The sequence below is a fragment of the Callorhinus ursinus genome, unplaced genomic scaffold (genome assembly GCF_003265705.2).
Source record: "Callorhinus ursinus isolate GAN/ISIS: 27379988/994484 unplaced genomic scaffold, GSC_fseal_2.0 scaffold18, whole genome shotgun sequence".
NCBI lineage: Eukaryota > Metazoa > Chordata > Mammalia > Carnivora > Otariidae > Callorhinus > Callorhinus ursinus.
In genome coordinates, this window is record NW_027397080.1 from 3,916,069 (window position 1) to 3,922,143 (window position 6,075).

The 6,075-nt window shown below is 40.5% G+C and overlaps 1 pseudogene; it reads left to right on the plus strand.

Annotated features, from left to right (window-relative positions):
- Nucleotides 1-255: 255 nt before the first annotated feature.
- On the plus strand, nt 256-378 carry LOC112812404 (U4 spliceosomal RNA; annotated as a pseudogene).
- Nucleotides 379-6,075: the final 5,697 nt, after the last annotated feature.

Genomic DNA, 6,075 nt, shown 5'->3' on the forward strand with positions numbered 1-6,075 from the left:
GAGCCAAACCAAGAACTGGTCACTTAACCTACTGTGCCATCCAGGTGCCCCACAGTATTATATTTTATAATTGAATTTTGCTAAGAGGGTAGATGTTATGTTAAATGTTCTTACCACACAACAAAAATAATAATAAAGAGAAGGAAGAAAACTTTGGGGGAGGATGGAAACATCTGTGGGCTTGATAGTGGTGATGATTTCACAGACATATACTTAATCCCAAACTCACTGCATTAAATATATATCTCTTTTTTAAGCTTTGCGCAGTGGCAGTATCGTAGCCAATGAGGTTTATCCGAGGCGCGATTATTGCTAATTGAAATCTTTTTACATGTTAATCACACATCAATAAAGTGGGTTTCTTTTTCTTTTTTGAGAGAAAAAATAAAAAAACAAACCCAAACTAACCAACCAAACAAAAGATTTGAACTTGGACAATCTCGCTCCATAGCTATAGGTCTTAACTTGAGTTATATGTGGGGAAAGGGAGGGGCACCTGTATTACTTTGGCTAAATGTGGGCAGCTCAGTCTGTTAGGCAACTGGCTCTTGATTTCAGCTTAGGTCATGATCTCAGGGTCGTGAGATCGGGCCCTGCATCACACTCCATGCTCAGTGGGGAGTCTGCCTGAGGTTCTCTCTCCTTTTCCCTCTGCCCCCCCCACTCTCTCTCTCTCTCTAAAATAAATAAATAAATCTTTAAAAATTTAAAAAATATATGTGGGGACAGGGAACTAGCCTTGGGATGGTGGTCAAAGGAACCATGGCCCAATTTGTAATGTCTTTATTTTGTTTAAAGGTGCACTGATTTTTTTTAAAGATTTTATTTATTTTTTTTATTTGAGCGAGAGAGAATGAGAGAGAGCAGGGAGCCCTACACAGGCTCGATCCCAGGACCCCAGGATCATGACCTGAGCCGAAGGCAGATGCTTAACCGACTGAGCCACCCAGGCGCCCTGGAAGAGTGCATTAATAAAAACAAAAAAAGTAAAGGTGCTTTAATTTTTTGTGTCAGATTTACTTAAAAAAGAAATATGGCAATTTACTAATTATTATAGAAGGTGAAAGAGATAACCCTGATCCCACTGTGTTATTCTTAGAAATGACATCAGCATAGGCTTTTTCCTTTTTTTTTAAGTACTTTTTTTGTAAGATTTTATTTATTTATTTGAGAGAGAGAGAACACATGAGAGGGGGAGGGTCGGAGGGAAAAGCAGTCCTGATGTGGGACTCCAGGATTATGACCTGAGCCAAAGGCAGTCGCTTAACCAACTGAGCCACCCACGCGCCCCTCCTTTTTCTTTTTTTTCTTTTTTTTTAAGATTTTATTTATTTATGTGTCAGAAAGACAGAGCGAGCACAAGCAGGGGAAGTGACAGGCAGAAGGAGAGGGAGAAGCAGGCTCCCCGCAGAGCAGGGAGCCCGACACGGGACTCCATCCCAGGACCCTGGGATCACGACCCAAGCCAAAGGCAGACACTCAACCAACTGAGCCACCCACGTGTCCCAACATAGGCTTTTTCCGAAGCGCTTTAGAAACTGCAGATGAGCACTCTCTGACATGACAACTTAAAATATGATGAATAAAGAAAAAATATGATGAATAGGATGCATTCAATTTGGAAACTACGGTATGCTAAAATTGAGATTAAGACAAAACTCAAGTACCTCTTTCTTCGGTCTTACCATAACCTTATTTCAACTTCTTTCCTGCTCCTACACATTCCAGGAGAAGAAATCCATGCTCTATTTCTTGTCCATGTTTTGCTGAATTTGCTTCCATTTTATCCTCTGCCCAGAACGCTTGCACCCTCACCTCCTTGGTTCACTCACTCCTTCAGGGAGCCATCTGTACCTAGTCCAATGCATAGCATGGAGGCCTTTAATATGTGTTAATAGACTTGGAATGATTACTGAAGAAGTCTTCTTATCCAACAGATCAGGACCAGATACTGAATAATTCTGTTAAAGAAAGAAATCAAAGAATGGGACCTATACTTACTTTTAGTATTTCATTTTAACATCAAGCATATTTATATACATTCACACACCAATGTTTGATATAAGGCAAGGTTGAGAATGAGTCCTCTGGAGCTCTGCGTTATCTTTCTTCAGCAACTTAACACCCACAATATGCATTTTGATGATTTCCATTTTGGGTTTCTTTCTTTCTTTTTTTTTTTTTAAGTAGCTCCACGCCCAACATGGGGCTTGAACTCAGGACCCTGAGGTCCAGAGTCACGTGCTACACCAACTGAGCCAGCCAGGCGCCCCACTTTGGGTTTCTTTATAGTGGAGCAAGAACTTCAACACACCTGAGAAGGAAATCTGTGTCAGGACTTGAAATTACTGTGCTTAGAATTATTTACCCAACTTTTTACAATTGTTTTGCCCACCCTTATTTCAATGGTAGTTTTTGTGTTTTTCTGTTTTCTGTGACTCAGCTTTTACTGGATCTTTTCAAAGCATTCCACTTAGTTTAGAAAAAAAAAATGAAATGTTGCAAACATACAAGGAGAAAAACAGAAGGAACACCTGTACCCACATTGAGCTGTATGAATGCTAACATTTTGCTCAAGTTGCTTCAGAGTTTTCAAAAAGGAATAAACATTCAGATAGAGTTGAAACCTGCACGCACTCCACACTGATTTCATTTCTATTCCCCCCTCCGCATCCAGGACAACTATCCCAAATTCAGCATTTACCTTACTCATATGTGTTTGTTTGTTCATTTATTTGAGGTGGGAAGGGGCAGAGGGAGAGGGAAAGAGGGAATCCATAGCGGACTCCCTGCAGAGCATGGAGCCAGACGCAGGGCTGAAACGACCCTGAGATCAGGACCTGAGCTGAAAGCAAGAGCTGGACACTCAACCAACTGCGCCACCCAGGCAACACCGCATATGTGTTTTTATACTTATTACATATGTGTGCCAATAAGTATATGGCTTTGTTTGACATATTTGGACTCTATATGTAAATGGTGTCCCATGCACACATGATTCTGCAACTTGATTTTTTTCTCTCATCATTCTGTGTTTACAATTAATCCTTGTTGCTATATATAGAGCTCTAGTGAATACATTTGCATTCAATTCATAGTATTTTGTAAATATTTCAAAACTTGTTTTTTTCTCTTGTTGAACATTTGAGTTATTTCCATTTTTTCCTATTACAAACAACACCTCAGCGATCATTCCTTCATAAATCTCCTTGTAGATATATGTGGGACTTTCTGTAGTGTAGACAATATAGTGTAGACAATATAGGGGGACTCACTTGGTTAAGTGTCTGCCTTTGGCTCAGGTCATGATCCCAAGGTCCTGGGATCGAGTCCCACATCAGGCTCCTTGCTTAGCAGGGAGCCTGCTTCTCCCTCTGCCTATCTCTCTCTCTCTCTGACAAATAAATAAAATCTTAAAAAAAAAAAGAAAATATAACAAGAAATGGAATTTGGGAGTCAAAGGGCATGCATATCTTTACAAGTATACCATCAAATTATTTTCTAACATGGTTGTAGCAGTTGATGCTCTTTTTAGCAGTATGTGAGAGTTCATTGCTCCATACCCAACACTCACCCTATCACTCTCTCAAGTTTTTTCCCAGTTAGATAGGTGTGGAATGGTATCTCAAGTGATTTTAGTTTGATTTGCCCAATCAGTAATGAGGTTCCTTACCTCTTCATATGTTTATTGGCAATCCAGAAGTCTTCTAGGAATTGCTTGTTTCTGACCTTTGCTCATTCCTCTGTTATCTTTTATTCTTGACTTGTAGAAATTTTTGTTAAATTCTGGATATGTAGCCTAGTCGATTAAATGAATTGCAAATATTTTTCTCAGATTGCAGCTTGTAATTTATCTTTGTTCATGTCATCTTTTCTTTTTTTAAAAGATTTTTAAATAAATCTCTGCACCCAACATGGGGTTCGAATTCACGACCCCGAGATCAAGAATCGCACAGTCCTCCAACTGAGCCAGCCAGGCATCCCTGTTCATGTCATCTTTTGTTGAATAAATGTTTCTCAATTATAGGTAATCACATTTATCAATCTTTTCTGTCATCGTTTGTGCTTTTAGGTTTTAAGAAATACTTGCTTAGGGGTGCCTGGGTGGCTCAGTCGGTTAAGCGGCTGCCTTTGGCTCAGGTCATGATCCCAGCATCCTGGGATCGAGCCCCGCTTCGGGCTCCCTGCTCAGCCGGGAGCCTGCTTCTCCCTCTTCCTCTGCCTCTCCCCCTGCTTGTGAACTCTCTCTCTCTTTCTCTGTCAAATAAATAAATAAAATCTTAAAAAAAAAAAAAGAAATACTTGCTTATTCTGAGAAAAAGGTTCTCCTAACATTCTCTTCAAAATGTTTTAAGCTTTATTTCTAATGTTTAGGTCTTTATTCCACATTGATACGGTTTTCGGGATGGTGTGGGGGGTAGGGACCTAGCTTTCTTTTTTTTCTATATACACAACCATCTTACCCCAGGGTCTCTGGAAAACAGAACCCAAGGCACCACCTCTTCCTGAAGTATTGAGAGGAGTAATCCTAAGGCAGCAAGAGTTAAGGAGAAGGGAAATGGAGAGTAGAAGAAAAGAAAACAAGTATCAGTTGATATGTTGCCAAGCTGGCCATGGCATCCCAAGGAAATCCAGCGTGGGTCACCTAGGACATCTTTCCGACATGTTCTGTGTATGCACCACACCTCAGAATAGTCTATCAGAGAGAGGAAGAAGGGCAAACAATTTATCTGCCAGATCCTCTTTTCTCCTCCCTGTTCTTGGTTGAAGTTTACTCCACTGGAATTTTACTCACTTCTGGGTTGAGTTACACATTTTCTCAGTGTAGCCAGTGGGCAAACCAGTCTCCACCACTGTTGTATGGAGCTTGATGCTTTATCTGAGCCTGACAGTGATGGAAGAGGCATATCCTCCATGAGTTTGGTAAGGTGGGACCTGGGCACCAGAACCACTTCTGCTGTGTTGGGAGCAATGGAAGCCACACCAAAGCCAGGTTCTCACTCTATGGTGAGATTGAGACAACTAGAAGTAGTAGAGGAAGAAACGTCAATAGCTTCTGGGGCTTCCAGGGGCAGGTGGGTCCAGGTATATTATTTGAATTCTTTACAACCAATTTCCTTATAATTGAAGAGTTCATTCTCCACCCACCCACCCCCTGCCATTATAATGCCACTGTTGAATATATCCAGTCTGCATGTATTCACAGACCTCTTTCCAGAGTCTCTTTTCTATTCTATCCACCAGTGTGTCTATCCTCAAGCCAGGATCACGCCGTGTTAACTGTAACATTAAAATAAGTTGATAGCCGGAGTGACGGTCTATTTTGTTCTCATCTTCAAAACTGTCTTATCCTTGGGCGCCTGGGTGGCTCAGTTGGTCAAGCGTCTGCCTTCGGCTCAGGTCATGATCCTGGAGTCCTGGGATCGAGTCCCACATCAGGCTCCCTGCTCAGCGGGGAGTCTGCTTCTCCCTCTGACCCTCTTCCCTCTCGTGCTCTCTCTCTCTCATTCTCTCTCTCTTGAATAAATAAATAAAATCTTTAAAAAAACCTGTCTTATCCTTTTTCTCTCCTATATGAATTTTAAGACCAGTCTGTTTCGTTTCACAAATAGTCATATTTGGATTTTATTTAAAATTATATTGGATTTATGAACTAATTTGGGAAGAACTTACATGTTTATGTCATTAAATCTTCCAATTCATGAACCTGGTAGATCTCTCCATTTATTCAGATGTCTCTCTGTGTGTATGTACAGGTATTCTTCAATTTTGTAATTTTCTTCACAATGACACTTTTTGTCAGATTGATTCTTAGTAATCTTATTCTTTGCCTTATTGTAAATGGGATCTTTGTTCTTACCACAAGTTCTGATTATTTACTGATGTTGAAAGACTACTGATTTCTCCGTATTGATCCTGAATACAGCACGTTTGCTAAACTCCCTTATTAGTTTTAATAGATTCTTGTTTTCTTCCTCAGTTCAAGTTTAATAGAAACAACAAAAGACAAAAAGTGATGCCCTATTACTGTACATAACAGTTGGCCTGCCCCATAACAGCTCAGGCCCTTCTCTC